Here is a 19,203-nt window from a genome sequence, read left to right as displayed (position 1 = left end):
GGGTGTAGGGGGAAGTAAGTTTGGGGTCCCCTTTCTGTAACTAGAAAAGGGGGTTGAATTGTTCAGTGGTGATACCCAATAAAAGGTGTTCCTAATAAATTGCTCCTAAGAGCTTTTGCAAATCATTGTGGGTGGACACTTGATATATCAATTGCAGCTGCAAAGGTTGAATAGTTTGATTTTAAAATTTCCACCCTAAATATTTCTAAGGAATTTCTTCTAGTATCTTTTAATTTGCTACTGTCAAACCCTTTCATTCTACAGCCTCAGTAACCAACTGTTTTAGCCTTGCTGCTTCAGCACGAATGTTAGCAGCAATCAAAATATTGTCCATGTAACAATAAAGTAAAATATTAGGTGATTTCAAGTGTACTGGAGCTAGTGCTTGAGCAACAAAAAGTTGGCAAATGATGGAACTATTTTTCATTACCTGAGGTAAAAAATTTCCAATGCTATCTTTGCTAGGGCAGCATTAATGGAAGGCACAGAAAATGCAAATGCGGGGGCATTGTGTTCACAAAGTGGTATGGTAAAAAAAAACATCTTTGAGATCAATAACAATGAGAGTCCAGGGTTGTGGCATCACAGGAGATGGTAGCCCTGGTTGTAGGGCTCCCATAGGCATGGTAACATCGTTGATTTTTCTAAGATCGTGCAGCAATCACCATGATCCATTTTTTTTTCTGTATAACAAAAACAGGAGAGTTCCAAGCACTAGTTGTATGGACAATATGTCCAGCTTGCAGCTACTCTTGCACAAGTTGGTGCAAATGTTGTCACTTCTCCCAAGACAGAGGCCACTGGTTCACCCACACAGTAGGTGTTGTCCAGGTAACAACAGGGACATGCTTCTTGGCAGTATTCCCCATGGTAAATTTGTTCCCAACACAAGACCAAATTGGCTAAGGCAGTCTTGTCCCCACAAAGCAACAAGCAGTGAGAGTACAGAAGGTTTCACGGTGGCAGTGCAACCTTCAGGGCCCTTGACTGTGGCAAAATTAACACTCTGCTTTGGAATAGAGAGGCCTCCAATCACAGCTAGGCCCTTAGTGGCTTGAATCAAAGGCCAATGACTGGGCCAAGACAAAAAGGCTATAACAGTACACAATTTGTAGCTTCTCATTTTGATGCCAGAGGGCACATTTGAGAGTGGGTCTGTGACTGGAAAGCAATTGTGCCCATAGGATTTGAGGCTGCTCAGTGGAGCTAAAACTTCTGTTTCCTCTAACAGCCTATGGAAGACTGACATGGTGGTCAGCATGGGAATAAACAAGCTGAGCAATTTGTGTGCATTCACAAATTTGACACAGGGGGACAGGTATCCAAACCATTATCTGAATCTTCCCAGTAAAATCCTTATCTATAAGCCCAGGGAGAACAAAAAGCCCTTCTTTGTGATTGATAATCAACAGATCACAAGTGCACTGCACCCCTAGCCCAGTGCTCCCCTGACATCTGAAGGCAAACAGTACATACCATTATCCTGAAGAATAATTGTGATGGTGGAGACCAGGTCCATGCCAGCACCACCTGTTGTTTGGGCTCACAAGGCATTTGCTGCAATGAGTGCAGCAGGGCCTGATTTACTCTCCATGCATGGTTCCTCCTGGCACTCCGCTGGTGGTTTCCCAAAGGGTCCATAGATGTAGCTGGGAGCAGTTCCTCTCTCTCCTTTAGTAAATTTAGATCAGCATTGTTTTGCATAATGCCACTCCCTCCAGCAATGCAAGTATATGCCTAGTCCTTCAGAACCTCATTTTTTTTCTGGGAGCACTCACACCTCATGTGACCTGGCTTCCTGCAAGAAAAGCAAAGATTCAATCCAGAGTGAACACTCATTGTAGCGAGAGCCTCAGAAAGCAAAGCCATGACGTGGCTGGCAGTGCTGATTCCCTGACAAACCTTAAGCATTTCTGTGACAGTGGGGGCTCACAGGGGCTGTAAAACCTTTTGACAGTCAGGGTTTGCACTTACCACTGCTAAGTGCTTCAGTAATATTTCTCATGTGGTGGTGCTATTTGCTTTTTAGGGCAGCTTTTAGCTTATCTAGAAGCTTAATAAAAGGTTTGTCAGCTTTCTTTCTTATATTAACAAATGAGGTTGTAGAGAGACCACCATCTGGCACTTTATGAAAAGCTCATAAAACAAGTTCCTTTGAATGCCGAAGTGCTTCCACTGGAAATCAGTCAGTGCATATTGGCCCACCCCCATAAGAGCTTCAGGACCAATAGGTTGCAAAATGTGCCCTTGGGTTTGCTAGAAACTGTCTCTAGCTTGAACAGTGCAAAGCTCTCTCCTCTCTGACATCCAGACAGTGAATAGTATACCCATGTCAGCATAATTGGCACAATTTGTGTAAAGTCTTGTGGTGCCAAATCATACAAGTTCACCATGGTTTCCAAAAGGCTAGTAAAAGGGACATTGATGCCATTATCTATGGCAGTGTGAGGCAGCTGTTTTATGATACTGTAAGGCAAGCCTTCCCATCTAGGTGGTTGGTTGTGCTGATAAATAACCAGAAAAGCATGCAATAAGTCTGCATCCTCCTCTTTTTTCTCTCCACTGCCCATAGATCAGGGGTGAAAATATCAGGCTCCCTTCCAGAATCAAACAGATCAGGGGACCAGGGGCCATCCTCTGATTCTCCTTCCACAGCCCCGAGAAACTTATGATCAGAGATTTGTATTTCGTTCAATGCTAGCACAAAAGGAGCAGACATGGAAGGAGCTGGCACAGCTGTCACAGCGGCAAAGGGCATCCTTCTTTCTCTGCTCTATGGGTGCTGCATGTGCCATGAGCGCTTCACACACAGTCCGCCACAGACACAAAAGCTCTGCCAGCGCTTTGTCACCTCATGTTAACTCAGTCCCAAAAAGTGCCTCCTAAAACATCCTGTGGTAAATAGGTATGATATGTGTTGACAAAATCAAAACAGTAATCAATGTTGATACAGTAATTAATATTTGGAAATAATGAAACAGTTAAAAGGTGTAATGCCAAGAAAAAAAGAGAGAGATGTTCACACTGCCCCCCCCCTTTCTTGCAGATGTTCAAGGCAGGAAAAAGCAAGAGGTAACAGTTACTAAAAATTAACAGAAAGAAAGAAAAATCTGGTTGGGTCCCAGGAAAATGCTAGTTATAAGAGATTTATTGCTTTGATGCTTAAATATAATATTATGTCAGTTTTGGCTTACATTGTACTAGCTTGGTGCACATGTGTAACCCGAAGGTGAATTAAAGGACATTGAGGAAGAGGAGAGGCCTTCAACAATGATGATCCCCAAAGACTGGTGCGACCACCTAAAAGAGTGGTGCAGCATGCGCGGTGAACTTGGTGATGAGGGCGGAGGTAGAAGTGTGATGAATCGAATATGGGAGGAGATGGCATTGACACCTGGCATATAAGGGGGAATTTTCGCTTGACAGGCTTGTATGTCAGGTGGCAGGGGTCCAAGGATCCTGCAGTCTGTACCCCATGCGATTTTTTTTTTTTTTTTTTTTTGCTGATGGACTATTATTGAAACACAATTATTCCTTATTTTTAGCCAAATTATATTATCAATATTTCAAGTGTATCTGATTTTATATATTTTCTAAGCTATTAAATTTAAATTGCTGCTACCTCTAATATTGTTTGGGGTTTTTTTTGGATAATGGGATAATTAGGAAAATATAACAGTCCCATGTCTGAGGGTAAAAAACATTGGTACTATCTAAAGTTGAATCACAGTCTTTAGCCCATAACAAGATTAGATTCAACTTTCCTTCTGTGTTTTTTCAAAATCGGTTTCCACACCTCCTTTTGTTCCCAGGATACACCGCTCCCCATATTTCTTGGCTGCTTACCTTCTCTTCTGCGGAAAGTCGATCAGCGCCACAGGCTTCATTCAGCCACTGGGTTTTGTTTCAGCCCGCCTGGAGTTCAGCCACTCATTGTCACCAGTGCAGCCACTACTTGCCTATCAAGTCCCTGATGCAGGATGCCATTTGTAACAACCAGGGCATGGACTCAGACCGGCAGGGATACTGAGACATTAATTGAGAGAAACAAGTTGGTTTTATGCACTTCTTCAAGACACACTATTTCCTAATTGGATGTTTTTCACTAAGCAACCTATCACATGTTGTCACATCAGCAACACACTTTCTTAATGTCCTTATAAGGGGCGATCACATGTTGTTTAGGTGTTTGGCAGCTTCTGGCAGGCTTCTCTCTGTGGGGTGTTGGCCGCCTGGCATTTCTTTCCCCCAAGGTCATGCAGAGACAAGCATCTCTGTGCTGCCATGGTGTTCCCCAGGCATGTGTCACAGCCTGTTAGTCAATTGTGTCTTGTCTCTCTCTCCAAACTATAAACTGGGTTTATTTGGATGGTAGCTTTATTTAAAGGATAGGACAAACAAAATGAGAAAGTTGATGAGCAGCTTAATACGGAGTTGGTCTCTCTATCTAAATGTGAGATGCTACTTTTTGTGTGCTAAATTTTCAGTGGGCTCCTCTGCCAGCGCAATTGCTTTCTTTTACACTTGTGAATTATTCATCCTTTCCAAAATTAAGAAATTTGAAATTTAGAAATTGAGACAGAGAGATAAAGATCAACAGTATTTGCTAAATTAGGATGAACCTGTTTTTTGAACCAGGCAAGATCTGACAACACCACAAAATCTTTCCCATATCTGAATGAGCCATAATTTATATAATGTCTTTCCAGCAGGGAAAATTTGCTGTCTGCCCTGAGAAATAGGACCAGGGGAAAGGGACAAACTGATAAGAGAACCTTGGTATGTCTTGGTTTCTAGTTGCTGCCTGAAAAGGTGGGTAAGTGCTGGTGGCAGAAAAAGTCAGAGAAGATGCTCAATATAGCCTGAGTACTCTGTTAGCAGAAATAACAAACCAACAACAATGATTAAAGGCAAAGTGTGAGGCCATGGTAACTTACTGTTCTCCTGCAGTCTGCTTGCTTATTTAGGATCTGGATTCAGATCTGACACAGTGCTGATTCCAACAGAAAAATAAAGGAACTTCGGTTGCTATAGTTTAAATTAAGGTGCTGTAGTTTAAATTTTTAGTTCAAATTACTAAGTAAAGTAATTTCTGCTTCTGACAAGCTGAAAGGTCATGATTGGCATGAACATATATATATATACATATGTATCTTCTATGTACACATTCAGGCTATCATGATTTTAAGGCCACAATTTTTTTTTGTTCTGAGAGAATCTTTTTCATGTCTAACCACTGCATCTTCCTTCTACTCCATAGATAGTTTTCAACCATCTAGATTTAAAAGAAAATATCCAGCTTCATATTTGAGTCCTGGTCTGACACCCATCAATCTCAGATTAGTAATACTTCACTTGCATATACAGGTAATGATAATGGCATTTCAAAATCCAGTATCCTTTATATAAGACACTGCCTGTTACTGATGAGTCATTGTATATGACTTATGCCACACATTGACTCACCTACAATGAGTTGAAAGGAAAGCTGCAGCAACAGCAATTAAAGAAGGTTGTAGACTAGCTAAATAACATTTTTTCCCCCCATGTGCTTTCTAAGAATTTTCTTCTCCTTTTTATTTTTAAAATATAAAAAACCCTCTGATTTCACTGACTTCCTGAGCATGTATCACTGCTGCAAGTGGGATAACTAAATTGGAATATGACCATTGATTTTGATTGTAAGGTATTATTAGCTCATTAGTCAGTACAATTGACTCTTCTGCATACCAAGAGTTAGTAGCTTTGGGGAATTTAAATTAAACCTTTGGTATTTTAGTGAGATCAGTGGATGACACAAGTAGTGGGGACAGGGATCTTCTATGAGGAAAATCACACAACATAAATCATTTCTCTAAAACAGCCAAATCAGACAATAGCTGAAATCTGAAAGGTTAAACAGCCTGTAATGAATACAATATATCCTTTATCAAGTATTATCAGGTAAGTTAGGTAGTTGTAATATGAAGGTGTTATAAGAAATGTATTTTCCAGAGAACTTTAATTTTTAAAATTAATTTTAAAATTTTTAAAATTAAAGTTCTCCATAAGTTCAATAGTTACATATTTTTTAAGATGTGATACTAATGCTTTTTACTGTACTTCCAAGGAGTGAAGACTTAAAAATTTACATGCCCAAATGTTTCACATCTGATCCTCATTTACCTTTTCTAGTTCGTATAGTTAGGCTTTTCTTTTCTAGTGTGACATCAGTGTTATAAGGAACACCATAAAAAATTAATTCTAATGCAATTTACATTATGACATTGACACAACTGAAACTCAAAGAGAGCTTTCTCTTTCCAGAAAGATATATGTTTAAATCCTCAGATCAGTTATCTATTTATGTGCCTGAACTTAACATAGATAAACAATTGAAAAATTGGTAATGCGAAAACAATGGCACAAACCTGAACAAATAAATGACTGGAGTTCCTGATATAATTGATGGATGAGTAATAGATCAATAAAATTAAAACTATCAGAAACCCAAGGCAATCTTACCCCATAATGTCAGATAATGGTTGATTGTAAAAGGAACATATTTTCTGAAATTAAGGCTTTATTTTTCAGAATTTATAATTAATAAATGAGAGGGTTTTTTGTTCTGGTTTTTTTTTTTGTTTTTAAATTATATAATTTATTACATTTATTACCTTATTACATAAGGTAAAACATAGTATATATAATAATAATATAGTATATTAGTATATATAGTATACTGAAGCTACGTATTTTTCTCTGTATTATGAGATGGCTTATAAAGGTTCTGATTTCATTACCAGCAGCCTATCACCCTTGATCAGCATCAAGCATTTTTTGCAGGTGTAACAAAACTTGCACTGTTTTACAAGTAACTCCTACTTCTAAAGAATTAGAGTGCAGCAGCATAGTATGTTAGTCATTGGCAAAGAGTATAGTACTGTCATAGAGCTTAACTCAGGAGTGACAAATACTGCAACTGTGTGAGAGTGACTTTGTGACCTGAGTTGTTTAATGTACTACACAATAATGTTCCTTCATTAAAGATTGACCAGACAATAATTTTTGGCACCAAGTCATTACATTTAAGTTCAACCCTTCATCTTGGAAAATTCAAGCCTGGGAACTACCAGAGTTTCTTATGGGCTTATATTCAAATACTAATATTTTATTCACTTACTCCACTTACCACTGAGATAGATATCCCCAATACGCATCACAGTTCACTTCACTAGGCAGTTTCAGTTTAAGTGACTGTGATGCTGGCTGTCTTGGCCATTCAATAACTCACAGTTTAATTATTATGATATTGTCCTAAGGGGACTTTATAATGCTCATATCCCCATTTGTCTGTTTAGCCCAGAAATAAGTTTTGCATCTTTAAGATTAGTTCTGAAATTGAGGGGGGGTGGAAGAAGAAGCATACAGTTTGTTTTTAGAAACTACACTGACTCCTCCATATTCCTGCTCCTAGACTATGTTGTCTGTGGAGAGACAGACAGTGGGACAGAATTCTCCTTTACTTTTAGTTAGTTTTTAACTAGCTGAGGCAAAAAGTTTCCTAGACTGTAGTTTTTCTTTAGACCTGTTTAAACCTGCTCCAGACTAAACACCCAGAAGAGCAGCAGCAGCTCACACCTATGGCCCACCAGGCCGGGCCTGGGCCGTGGCATTTCCAGCACTGGAAGAACTGATAAGAGACTAGTGAGCTGAGCTGTAGCCCACAAAGGGGACTTTCTAAGTTTATCATCTCCTTTAGAGTGGCAAGAAGTTTTGTTGTTTAATATTGTTAATTTTTTGTGCTGGTAAATGCTTTACCTGTTAAATAAATTACTGTTTCCACTTTTCTCCAAGGAAATATTTTCCCAAACTGGTTGAGAGAGGATCTGCTTAAATGTGCTTTCCAGAGGAACCCATTCAGAGGTTCTGTCAAAAATTTGCCCTAAACCAAGACAAATACAATTTTTGGCATCCAACATACAGCTCAAAAAAGTAGAAAAACCTGTACTGATTGCATTGTGGTTGTACTTACTCTGTATTAAGATAAAGCACTCAGTAGCCATGTTGCTTGAATTCATAATATATTTCTGGGTGGAAGCCTTCATGTGTTTCTAGGCCTTTTTGAGGTATTAATACCTTTCTAGTCCCTAAGTTTATTTTCTTATCCAAAAATAGTCCCAATAATATCCCTAATATGTAGCTTTTACAGTAGAGGGGCACAGATTGGAGTAACTATTATGCTGGGCTCCATGATAATGATTTATAGGGAGTTTACAAAAGTACTGGAGTCCGTTCAAAATATATATAGTCTCTTCATCCTTCCCTGCATCCCAGTTCCAGTAGAATGTTTCTTGGTAATTACATCCTGTTTATTAGTGGAAGAGCAGGGAATGAGGCTTTTCAGCCTTTCCCTTCCTTTTTCTCCTTTGAATCCATTCAGTCACTTTTAAGAATGTTCAGCGTTATAAACGGATAATGAGATGATTGGCTCTCGCAATTATGGGATGAATATTGTGTGTATATCAAAAGAAGCTTTATTGATATATAGTTATGTTATTGTTCTTTAGATGTCCCCTGTTCTCCACATAGTCCCCTTTTCCCTGCTCTGTACTGTTATTACTGCAGAGACTGGCATATCTAGGACAAGTAGAAAGAAGGCATGAAGCAGTTGAAAATGGAAAAGCTTGTTGCTAGGGGGATGCAGCATGACAACACCTGATCCTCTAATCAAGTTACAAGAAAGTAGTCTCCACCAATAAGCAGCAAAGAAGAGTCCCCTGACAGACTTTGGGAGCGGCCAGGCTTTGCTCATGCAACCTTCCAGGGGTATAAAAGGTGAAGCATGCATCTTGAAAATGAGTCATGGGGAAGGGGGTCGGGAGGTGGGGGGGAACTCCTTATTTTTCCTTATTTAGTTATTTTTGTTGTATTTTTTGTAAAAGCTTAATAAACCTTTAAAATTTTCCAAAAGTGACTGGCCATTTGTCACACTCAGTTTCCCCTATATATTAAAGAGACCACCTTCTTAGTATTTAATCTGGTAAACTTCCTCTATATGGTCTACAACTTCTCTAAAATGAAGGCTGAATTGTCCAGAAGAGCTGATGAGACCCTGTCAGACCATACCCAGAGATGGGGCAACGGAGAGGTGTTTTAAAAACTTTTATTTCATTTTCAGTCTCATGAGAAGAGTGAGACAATACAGATGTTATAATTCACGCCATCACAACCAGAAGCCAGCTATTTCCTAATTACAATACACTATAAGCATTTCTTGGCCTATCAGCTTTTTTGCCACACCATGCTGTAGATATCTTAAACATCATCTAAAACTACCTCTTGTGGGTCCTACTACAATGCATCTTTCATAGTTCTATTTCTTCAAAGTATCTAGTCTTATTTGCAAGGCCATCCTTTTTCTAGCTCCATTTCTGTCTCAACAATATCTGTCCTCTTTTGTGGCATTTCTAAGTCAGCATTTCTTATCTCAAAGTTTGCATACAGGTGCATATTCTATGGGCCTGCTGTCAGGCCCTGAGAACTTTCTACAAATCCATTTCCCACATTACCCCTAACCGAGGTGTAAAATTCCTCAGTAGCGTAGAAAATGGGAGAAAATAGGTCAAACCCTGAAAGGATCTTCTGATCTCTCAGCCTGGGAATTTTCATGTAGACAAATTCAGAACCCAGACAAGTTAGGGAATTATGTAAAATAGAACTGCCATAGTGACTCTAAGGAGAAAAAGATCATTGCAATAAGCTAAGACCCGGCATATACTTACCACTGCTAAATACTGTAGGGCTGCAGATAGAGGCAGGGAGGCAGGGAGATAAATCAGCAGCTATTCCAGTCACTCAAGCTGCAGCCAATATCCCAGCTACTCAAGTTGTAGCTAAATCAGTCAGTGAACCTAAGCCTGCAACTAAACCAGACAGTAAGCCTACGTCTGCAACTAAACCAAACAGTGAACCTCAACCAATAGCTGTTGGTCCTACCACAACAAGCAGAAAACACATTTAAAACCGATGGTCCAGTGGATGGTAGTAATGATCTGGAGGAACGAATCTCAAAGCCAAGAACTCAGACAAAATCAGAGATCACTCTTGAGTCCATTTCTCTGAAGGACCTTCGTAACCTAAAAAAAGATTACACTCAACAACCAAATTAATCTATAATTGGTTAGTTAGTCCATCTTTGAGAGGCTGCAGGAAAGGCTACAATCCTGGATGGTACTGAAGCGAGGCATTTGAGATTCATGTACCATGATCCAGTTATTGACCAAAGAATGATGAGAGGGGTTGACCCTCACAATCTCTGAGCATGGGTCCTGGGAAGTATAGCACAAAGACACCTGTGCACAGACGATCTCTATATGCAGCAAACCCAATAAAAGACCACAGAACAAGGGATTCAACACTTAAGAGAAACTGCAGTGGCAGAGATTGTCTTCTTAGATTACCTAGACACTGTAAATTAGGACAGATTTAGGACCATGTACATCAGTAACGATACAACTTAAGCCACAAAAGTACACTTCTACTTTAGCAATAATGAAGCGGGATGACAGGGAAGAGACCATGCTTGATCTGGCGAAGAAGCTCCGAGCATATGTAGATGCTGTGCAGGGCCCAACCCATGCAAGAATCACAGCTTTAGAAACACATACACAGAAATTAGAAGATAAGATAGAGGAGAATCACAAGAAACTCAAGGAAGAGATTAAAGAGGTGTAGGAATGTGCCCTCTGTTGACAGAGTGACGAAATTATCCTTTGTCTCCTTAAAAAGGAAAAAAGCCCAGAAGTTTGTCTCCTCAATTTTGTAAAAAGACACCTCATAGGATCTTGGGGAATTCACCTCAAACCTAAGGATACTCAACTGGAAAGAAACCAGAATGTCCTGCCTAAGTAATTCACCAGAAAAAGAAGAGAACAAAAGAAAGAATCGCTTTTGTGGAGTGTTTTTAGCAGGAGCAAGAACCTCTTTCCCCTGGCTTGGGTTTTCTCTGTAAAGAACCTTGTTATTTTACCTTTTATTAAAACATTTCTGTTTCCAACATTAACTCAGAATCTATCCTGCTGATTTTATGCTATTTGAGGTAGCTGAGTTATCTCGGTTATGATATGTTTCTCTGAGAGCTCATAAGACCTGGCTTGAGGAGAAAACATATCAAAGAGAACCTTCTCCAAATCTCAGTAATACAGATCAAAAGTTCTACTACCAAATGCAAAAGTCCCCCAGATGGGGAGAGAAGGTACACCCCACAAGCTAAACTGTAGTTCTTCCTGCATGATAATAGAGAAAATATGAGGAGGTGGAATAGAAAATATACTACTGCTCTAGCACAATGGGTGCTTGAATTAAAAGACAACAAGACTCAGAGAAGAAGTTCCACCAAAAAAAAAAGAAAAGCAGCTCCAGTAGCCCATAGCTGAACTGCCAAATATGATAATGATGACATGTCTGATGCCTTATAAAGAACCTCCAAGACATATGCCAAAATAAAAAGGATAACCAGGCTTAGAGGAGCCTCTAGCCAGGTAGAGGCTAGGGAAAATGGTGGTTTTTAGGCAGTGTAGATTCGTTTGCCTAGCACATCAGAACCATTAAAATATGAAGCCTTAGTTGACACTGGTGCACAGTGCACATTAATCCCATCAAAACATGTGAGAGCAGAATCTGTTTCTATTGCTGGCATGACAAGGGAATCACAGGATTTTACTTTAGTAGAAGCTGAAGTGGGTCTAATTAGAAATGAGTAGAAGAAACTAGCCCAGAGGCTCCATGCATTTTAGGCACAGACTTCCTCCAAAATAGGTATTTCAAAGACCCAAATGGACTCAGGTGGGTGTTTGGGATAGCAGCTGTAGAGACAGAGGATGTCAAACAATTAAACATCTTGCCTAGACTATCAAAGAACCCATCTACAGTAAGATTCCTGAAGGTATAAGAGCAACAAGTACCAATTACCATCTCAACAATGCACTGCCAACAGTAATGAACAACTTAAGATGCCGTGATCCCCCAAAATGATCCATAAACTAAAGAGCCAAAAAGTAGTCAGCAAAATCCACTCACCCTTCAACAGCCCCATTTAGCCTGTGCACAAATCTAAAGAAGAATAGAGAATGACTGTAGACTATCATGCCTTAAATGAAATGACTTCACCATTAAGCTCTACTGTACCAGATGTGTTAAAACTTCAGTACGAGCTGGAGTGCAAAGCAAAAGTAGAATGCCACTATTAGCATTGCAAATGCATTTTGCTCCATTGCTTTAGCAGCAGAGTGCAGGCCTCAGTTTGTCTTCATGTAGAAGGTTGTACAGTACACCTAGAACTGGTTGCCGCAGGGATGGAAACACAATCCTACCATCTGTCATAGACTGATCCAAACTGTACTAGAAAAAGGTGAGGCTCCAGAACATCTGCAATACATTGATGGCATCATTGTGTGGGGAAACACAGCAGTAGAAGTGTTTAAGAAAAGAAAGAAAATAATCCAGATGCCCCTGAAAGCCTGTTTGGCCATCAAGAAGCACAAAGTTAAAGGACCTGTACAAAAGATCCAGTTCTTGAGAGTAAACTAGCAAGACAGACAGCATCAGATTCCTACGAATATCATCAACAAGATCACAGCAATGTGTACACCAACCAACAAAAAAGAAGTGCAAGCTTTCCTCGACGACGCAGACTTTTAGAAAATGCATATTCCTGAGTACAACCAAATTGTGAGTCCTCTTTACCTAGTCACCCACAAGAAGAACACTTTCCAATAAACCTTTACCCAGATAAGCAAGAGATTGCTCATGCAGTAGCCCTTAGCCCAGCCAATAAAAGATCAGATGTAAAAAACATCCTCTACACTGCATCCAGGAGCCATAGTCTGTCCTGGAGTCTTTGGCAGAAGGTGCCTGGTGAAACTCAAAACCAACCACTAAGATTTTAGAATCAAAGCTACACAGAGAGTCTGAAGCCAACTACAGTCCAACAGAAAAGAAAAATTTTAGCAGCCTGTGAAAGAGTCCAAGCTACCTCAGAGGTCATCAGCACTAAAACACTGTGGAAATCCATAAAATCAGAGGGTTTGGGGAAAACTGAAAAAGACAGGCCTCAGAGATAGCAGAACTTTGATTAGACCTAAGTAGTAGCTATAAAATAAGTCAGCAGAAAAATTATGTAAAAAGTAGAAAAGTAAGGACAAATAGAATAATGGTCTGTGTATTAACACATGTCTAAAATAACTCACTAAGCTGCAGAAAAGTCTGTCTATTAAGACATTAGGAAGTTTTAAGCTTAATAATGGAGCTCTGTGCATTGTGTTTTAGGTATTGTATTCAAAATAAGCAAGCATTGTTTTAACCGAAGGTACGTATGCAATCGGATGGAACTACTGTCAATGTGCTTTTGCTTTGTGCGATTGGTCAAAAAACTTATAAAGTAAGTTGTAACATTAAGTTCTTTGTCTGCTGCCTGGGATGTGGGCTGATGACATCTTCCCATTGTCATAACCATGTAATGACACTGATGCTGGAAAATAAAACAGCTCAAGGCATGTTCCTAGCAGTCCTGTTCTGATCGTTATTTGTACATAGACCCCAGCTGGCGATAAAACACAACTCCTCTTGGCTCCCCAAATATCAGTACTGAAGTAGATGTTCAAAGCAATAGCTCCCTCTATACACCATGCCTGATAACCTCATAGAGCAAATAGATTGCCCTCATCACACAGCAAGCCTGAATGAGAAAGTGCAATCGCCCTGGAATTTTAGAGATAATTACAAATTAGCCTACAGGTGAAAACTTTAGTTTTGCTAACAAAAAAACCGATCAATAACACATGCTAAAGAAGTTCCAACGTACAACCAACTGCCAGCAGAAGAAACATTACGGGCTTTTTACTAATGGTTCTTGCTGCATCGTAGAGATGAAACAAAAGTAGAAAGAGGCCATATGCAGCCCCGCAGAACAGGTCACAAAAGCCACCTATTGAAAGCGAAGGGAGACGACCCATCCTTTGATCAGCATCAAACTCCAATTTATTGATAAACCATGCACCTTTTATAACAGTGTTAATTAAGTTCATACATATTGCAAAACCCGAGCTCATCATAGGTTACAGATTAAACATTAACCCTCCTTTTGTTTTCAATACCTGTGGTTTGTTATTGAAACCAAGATTTGTGTTCTCACCCTGATATGAATGGTTCTCAAAACCTCCATGTCTGTTCCCAAAACAGCCAAGGACAGAATGTTTACCTGTTATGAGAAGACTGCCTGAGAACTTAGCTGTTTACAGAAACAGGCTGTGAGAATTTGCTCCTCACAGCTGCCTTTTACTTTTCCATCAGCTGTATATGATTATGGCATGTCTGAACAAAACTCTATGAGCCATTTCTGAGCAAAATTCTCCAACAGCCACCAAAGGAGAAAGTAGATCAAGCCAACTTACTGAACGCAAAGCTGTTCAACTGGACATAGACAAAAGAAAGAAGTGACCAAAGCTCTACCTCAACACTGATTCATGGATGGTGGCCAATGCTCTGTGAGAATAATTAGAAAAGTGGAAAAAGGTTAATTAGTAGTGTAGGAGCAAACAAATTTAGCCTGCTGATAAGTGGAAAGACATCGCTACCAGGGTGGAAGAACTGCCTGTAAAAGTCCACCATGTAGATGCCCATGTCTCCAGGAGTAAAGCCAATAAAGAACACCAAAACAATCGGCAGGTAGATCAGGCTGCAAAGATAGAAGTGTCAAAAATAAACTTAGATTAGCAACACAAAAGAGAGTTGTTCCTAGCTACATAGGCTCATGATGCCTCAGGTTGTGGAAGGGGCTAGCAGCGGCCCTGTTGGCTAAAGGAGCGAGAAGTAAGAGGAAGGAGCTGAACCAAGGAGATCGAGAGAGGAAAGATGGGAGCCTTCTGCGACTGGAGGGGAAAAAACTGGAAAGTGTATCAGCCATTTTCACTAATAAAGTGTTGCCAACTGTTGCCAATGGTTGCTAACGGTTGCAAACGGTGCTAACGGTTGACAACTGAGACTAAGACTGAGTGTGCTTGTGGTCTCTGCTTTAATGTTGTGACCGCCTCGACTGCGACATTTTGGTGACCGCCGACGTGATAAGAAAATAGTCGGTGGGGGCCCATACAGGGTCCTAGCAATTGGCAACCGTGACCCACTGGGACGTGGTGGGGGAGGCGGCGTTGGTGCAGCTGAGAGTGGCAGGTGGAAGCCACAGGGAGGTCCGGACCTGATTCCCTCCAATCAAGACACCTGGAACTAGGTGAGCCACCAACTGGTAATAATGGGACAAAATTTATCTAAAGAGGAAGAATGTGTTCTGTCTACATGGAAAGTTTTGTTAAGAAATAAGGGAATAAATACATCAGACTATGAGCTTCGTAATATATTGCTGTGGGCTAAATCACAGAATTTTGGCACTGATCCCGACACAGCATTTAGTGTTAAGGCATGGAAGAAAGTCGGGGACAGACTTTGGCAAGTTATTCGAGCGGGAGATAAAACAGCTGTTGATTTAACAGTAACCTGGAACTCGCTCTTTGAGGCTTTAAAGGAATGGAAGATAGAGAGAGAATTGGAGCAAGATGCAGACGAAGAGTCAGGCCTGATAACAGAACCTGACGGGAGGGCCTCTGAGAAAGAAGGGGGCTCTGATGGGAAAGCTGTCAAAGCTTCCGGGAAGGCTGCCAGAGCTTCTGGGCTGGGTGCCAACGCTTCTGGGAAAGCTGCCAAAGCTTCTGGGAAAGTTGCCAAGGCTTCTGGGAGAGCTGCCAAAACTTCTAGGCAACCTGCCCTAGCCTCTTCTTATCAGACTCCTAAGCCTCCTTATTCCACACCTGCGCAGCAGCTCGAGATGGTGCCTGTATATACTACACCGCTACGCCAGTTAGCTGAAATGTCTTTAGCAGAGAGAAAGGTCCAGCCGTCTGCCCCCCTGCTCCCCTCTGAGATGCTTGAACAACCTGCAAGGCCATATCCTCCGTTACTTGACAGTGACAGCAACAGTGAATCATGTGATGAGTCGCCCGCAGTAACACTTGAGTTGGGGCAGGGAGCTCTGGTCTCTTCATCTCCTAAGAGCTCTAGTCTTACTGCCCCATGGACTTTGCCTCCATGTCAAGTCACTGTGCTTCCTCGACACCCTCAGGAGTTTTGGGAATTTGTTAGGAGGAAAGCAGTTGAAGAAAAGAACTGGGACATCATAGAAAGGTTAGGTGCTCCAAGAGTACCTCAGGAGAACAGTGCCAATGCTAATGTTGCTTGTGATAACCCTATGGCTTTTCCAGTTTTCAAAGCAGCTCCTGGAACAGGACAGAACGACAGTCATCATGTCTTCGCCTGGAGGGTTGTGCAAGACCTCCAATCAAAAGTAGCTCAATATGGTATTAATTCCTCAGAGGTAATGCAATTAATATGTGTGATTAATGCAGATTTGCTTGCACCTTATGACATCACTCATCTTGCTACAATTCTATTCCAGCCAGTACAATATGGTGTATTTCAAGAAACTTGGAGGCAAGTGGCTGAGCGCACCGCTTTAACAAATATGCAGTTGCCTCAACATGACCCTCGTCATGCTGTGGGTGTTGATGCCCTGCTGGGCACTGGGCCTTTTGCTAATCCAGATTTACAGGCAAGGTGGGATCCTTCGATTTTGGCACAAGCTCAGCAAATTGGCATGAGTGCCTTAACTAAAACAATGGAAATGGCAGCTCCAAAACAGAAATACGTTACTATACAACAAAGAATGAGAGAACCATTTTTGCAGTTTGCAGAAAAACTTGCTGCCGCTATTGAGAAACAAGTAGATGATGAAACTTTGCGAGACAAATTGTGTGTACAATTGGCTAAAGAAAATGCAAACCCAGATTGCAGAAAGATTATTGACATTTTGCCTGGGGAACCCACCTTGTCTGAAATGGTTACTGCTTGCTCGAAAGTTGGTTCAAGTGAGCATAAAATGGCAGCTCTTTCTGCAGTGTTAAGACCTTCAGCGAAGTGTTATAATTGTGGACAACAGGGGCACGTAAAGTCACAGTGTACTGTCCGGAAAACAACATTTAGGCCAAGTGCAAGCAGCGATGTTGTATGCAATCATTGTGCTAAATCTGGGCACTATGCTAAGCAATGCAGGAGTACTTAAAGATGGATGAAGAATAGGAACAGGAAGAACAGGATGAAGAAAAGATTGCATTAAGAATGGGAATTTTGTTGATGGTTGTGATTGTGATTTTATGTTTCCCCTCTCTGCTTGGATTTTTGCAAAGAGCCCTGCAAAAATCCATAGCAGCTGTATTTACAGTTCAAAAACAAAAAAGGGGGAATTGTGGAAGGGGCTAGCAGCGGGCCTGTTGGCTAAAGGAGCGAGAAGTAAGAGGAAGAAGCTGAACCAAGGAGATCGAGAGAGGAAAGATGGGAGCCTTCTGCGACTGGAGGGGAAAAAACTGGAAAGTGTATCAGCCATTTTCACTAATAAAGTGTTGCCAACTGTTGCCAATGGTTGCTAACGGTTGCAAACGGTGCTAACGGTTGACAACTGAGACTAAGACTGAGTGTGCTTGTGGTCTCTGCTTTAATGTTGTGACCGCCTTGACTGCGACATCAGGTCATCAGGGTAGAGATGCCGCCTATAAGTGGGCATGAGACTGAAGAGTAGATCTAAACTTGGACAGTATTTCTCAAGTTATCCATAACTGCAAAACCTGTGCTGACATCAAACAAGTCAAGCAGGTGAAGCCCCTATAGTGTAATAGTGTCCAAATATAAATATAGAGAAGCCTGACAGATTAATTACATTACACTGCCCCAGACACGCCAAGGCAAGCGCTACGTGCTCACAATGATAGAAGCCGCCACAAGATAGTTAGATACCTACCCTGTGCCGCATGCTACTGCCCATAATACCAACCTGGGCCTTGAACAGCAGGAGGCATGGTACTCCTGAGAAGACTAAGTCAAACAGGACTCATTTCAAGAGCAACCTAATCCACACCTAGACTAAAAAACATTAAATAAGTATACCATATCCCCTACCATGCATCAGCTGCAGGCCAAGTGGAAAGGTACAATGGACTGTTAAAAACACTTTAAAAGCATTAAGTGGGGGATCTTTCAAAAATTAAGAGCAGCACCTAGCAAAAGCCACCAAGTTAATTAAAATGTGATGTTCTACGAACCAAACAGGCCCGGCCCTACCCAGCCTGAGCCCCTGCATACAGCAGACAAAGTCCCAATAGTACATGTCAGAAGTTTGTCAAAGAAGACATGAATAATGAATTCTGCCTCAAGTACAAACAAACCTATTTGTAGGGTTGTCTTTACTCAAGAACCAGGTTGCACATAGTAGATAATACAGAAAGAGAGAACAACAGAATATATACCTCAGGGAGAACTAATTGTTAAGTGAGAACTATGCGTAAATATCACTGTTTGCTAAATGTTACTGCCATTGTCTATATATAGCTATATATTGTATCTATAATGTAAGTGTTTGTAAAGTGAGAATATATATTAATTTTAGTAGTAAGCTGATGATATAGGGATAAAGGTACTATTACAGTGAGAGATTCTCAGGGTCTATCCAACCCTGGTTGCCATAGGTGTCTGGATAGCGAAGTACAGGTAAGCACCTGTCCAGGTTGTTCAGGCAGGCTCCCAGCCACAGGCAATCTTAGCAAGCAGCTCAGCTCGGCTCAGCTCTTAATTGAGACCAGCTCTTTGGTGAATTCAGCTCTTTAGTGATTTCAGCTCTTCGCTTGCTAAGTGCCTTGGCAGACGCAGGGAGATGAGTTGTATGAGGAGATGAGTTGTATGAAGTCCTACAGAGGTGTCTTTATTGGCAGCTTCTGCAAAGGGTAACAGTGACAGCTCTTCTGCTGAACAGCGCAGAAAGGGTATAGGGGTTTTGGGAAACAGTCCAATAATAAGGATAGAGGTGAATATGACCTATAATCTTACAGAGAGATAATGAGGGTCTGATGGTGGAAGAGGGGCTTGTTTGGTCCAGTCACCATGACTCGGCATTTCTCATCTTGGGCACCTGACTGCCAGGGAGGCCTTGCAGGCCCTGTGGCTGCTACAAGATACTGCAAAAGTAAGATAATGAGTTCTGAATTTTCAGCCAGTGCAATAATATAGGCCCATTGAAAACTTTTTTGGGGAACAAATTCCTTAGAATTTTGAAGCCATCATGCAAAAGAT

This window comes from Melospiza melodia, chromosome Z (genome assembly GCF_035770615.1).
Source record: "Melospiza melodia melodia isolate bMelMel2 chromosome Z, bMelMel2.pri, whole genome shotgun sequence".
In the NCBI taxonomy this organism is placed as follows: Eukaryota; Metazoa; Chordata; class Aves; order Passeriformes; family Passerellidae; genus Melospiza; species Melospiza melodia.
The sequence above is the reverse complement of the archived record's forward strand: the minus strand, read 5'-3'. Positions refer to the sequence as shown.